At 45.4% G+C, this 2,652-nt stretch overlaps 1 pseudogene; it reads right to left on the bottom strand.

The window, feature by feature from the left end:
• The window catches only part of LOC102770125, a 2,453-nt pseudogene extending 1,524 nt beyond the window's left edge, over positions 1 to 929 (bottom strand).
• Positions 930 to 2,652: the final 1,723 nt, after the last annotated feature.

Genomic DNA, 2,652 nt, shown 5'->3' with positions numbered 1-2,652 from the left:
TGTCCACTTGCCAGCAGGGAGCAGACCTAAGCTGCAGTTGAACATTCTTAGTGCTGCTGAGGAGGTGGGAGAAGCTCCTGCCACCATTCCTGTGCTCGCAGCCATCAGCCAGGCTTGTGGCTGAACAGAGCTCCCCCTTTGGGAGCGCACTGACCACCAGGGGGCAGCTCCTGCTTTGAGCGTCTGACCCCTGGTGGTCAGTGTGTGTCATAGTGACCAGTCATTCCCAGTCATTCTGCTGTTAGGGTCAATTTGCATATTACCCTTTCATTATATAGGATAGAGGCCTGGTGCACAGGTGGAGGCCAGCTGGTTTGCCCTGAAGGGTGTCCCAGATCAGGGTGGGGGTCCCACTGGGGTGCCTGGCCAGCCTGGGTGAGAGGCTGATGGTCATTTTCAAGTTGGTCATGCCCCCGGCGACCCAAGCTCCATGCCTCTTCTCCTTACAACTTCAGGTGTGTGTGGAGGCAGGCCTGAGCAGATCCCCAGGGTCAGGCCCTTCCCCTGCCCCACAGCAGCAGTGCTGTCTCCACAGAGGAAGAGCAGTGAACCTTGCTGGGGGTGCAGCTAAACCCGCCCTCTTAGCCCGCCTAGCTCCACCCTGGCCCAGCCCCCACCCCACTCCAGGAGATTGCATACCTGCCCTGAGCAGAAACAGCTGCGAACAGCCACATACAATTTAAAGAATGGTGCCAAGCGGGAAGGTTTGACAGTTACTTCCCCTTCGGCCTCACTGCTCCCCTAGTGCCCCCCTAACTCCCTGCCCCTCGCCAGCACATCCAGGGATGACCACTGCTACAGGGCTGCTGGCCAGAGCCTATCCCTCTGAGGCCTGCGGAACCCTCTGCAAAGCTTCCATAGCTACAGTCCCAGGAAACAATCACGTCCTCCTTCCCTAATCAGCACCTGCTACCTGTGAGGGTACCCATGGGCTTAAAAATAACAATCCCTTCCCGCGTTTAGACATCACTTACTTGATGAAACAGTTCTAGCTTTATTAGCTCAGAATCTCCTCATGACAACCCAGTGAGGTAGATGGAGAAGAGATTACAATTCCCATGGTATATGCGTATGTATTCAGAAATGAAGCTCAGAGAGGAAAGGTGTCAAGCCCACTGGTTCCCAACGTGCAGCACACGCCCCACGGGGGGCGGGGGGGATTTGCTTTTAAGTGGGGGCAATTAGAAAATAGTTAACAGTGAATTTTTTGCATTTCTTATGGTTCTAGGGGGCCTCATCTACAGTGTATCCTATATTATAAAAGGCTAATATGCAAATGACCGAATGGTGGGATGACCAGTCACTGTGATGCACGCTGACCACCAGGAGGCAGACACCTAATGCAGAAGCTGGCTCCCACAGGGGGAGCGTGCTCAACCAGAAGCCAGGCTCACAGCTGCCTAGCACAGCAGCAGTGGTGGGAGCCTCTCCCGCCTCTGTGGCAATGCTAATGATGTCCAACTGACAGCTTAGGCCCACTAAGCTGTCAGTCGGACATCTCCCCAGGGCTCTCTGACTGCGAGAGGGCACACGCCAGTCTGAGGGACGCCCTCCTCGAAGTGCACAGATTTCGTGTACCAGGCCTCTAGTATAAAATATTTTCTGAAAATTATGATTCAGCCAAACTTCTTTCATATCTTGAATCTTCTGATTTCATCTGAGATGGTGGTGGTTTCCTATTGTCACGGCATGATCATAATTTCAATCACTTATCTAGTCCTCTAACTCATTATACCTAGTTTTAATACCAAGGAAACACCATAAAACAAAAGTTTTGCTGTTTTTCATGATAATATGCTAATCATGAGATAGCTTATCATCCTTTTTATGAAACTAATCAGACTGGAGTGCTTTATGGTGTTTTGCAATTGTATTATTCATTAGAGGGGCTCTTGCTGGCAATTTTCTAGTCAAATGAAGGTGCAGTAGCAACACTGTTCAGAACTAATGGAGATTATATCAGAAGTGGAGATTTTACAACTAAAACAAGAAGCATTCTGTCACTTTAAATTAAAATCTAATAGCTAGTGATTATAATTAAGTTTCTAACTACACAAACGACAGTAAGTAATTTCAAGTTGCCATTTTTTTTTAATAAAAAGAACCTTTCAAAATTCAGTGGCAATATTTATTGCACAAAATCAAAACTCTACCCATCTTGAAGTCTCATTGGTCTTTCATAACTGGTTGTCCCATTAACAACAATTAAATACTGAGTTTCAAAAGCAGCTGTGCTAAGTATTGTTTAAAGGCATTAAGCACTAATGAGAATTAGTAAATCATATTTGAAGGGAACAACTTTTATTCAAAGTTTATCTGGATATATACACTAGGGAATCCACACATGCGGAAGCTCTGATTATACAGTACTTAAGTTTTTATTTTACTTCAAATGTTGAAAGAAAAATGTCAATTGCATAGCTAAGTGATTATTGATCCATCTTCATATTTTCTTTTTAAACCAGGTAAATGAATATTAAATATACAAAGATCCAGATTGAGAATTTTCAATATTCTTGAGTTAACTGTTTAGAAAAATTAAATTTAGTGTTTTGTTTTGTCTTGTAGGCATCAATGTGGTTGAAAAGCTTGGTGAGGGAGTAGTTTTACAAACTTTCTTTTTCATTTTAATAGCAGAATTGAGCTAGTCCC

Source organism: Myotis davidii, unplaced genomic scaffold (assembly GCF_000327345.1).
Source record: "Myotis davidii unplaced genomic scaffold, ASM32734v1 scaffold1331, whole genome shotgun sequence".
Lineage (NCBI taxonomy): Eukaryota > Metazoa > Chordata > Mammalia > Chiroptera > Vespertilionidae > Myotis > Myotis davidii.
Note: the sequence above shows the minus strand (reverse complement) of the source record. Positions and strands in the feature narration are given on the sequence as shown.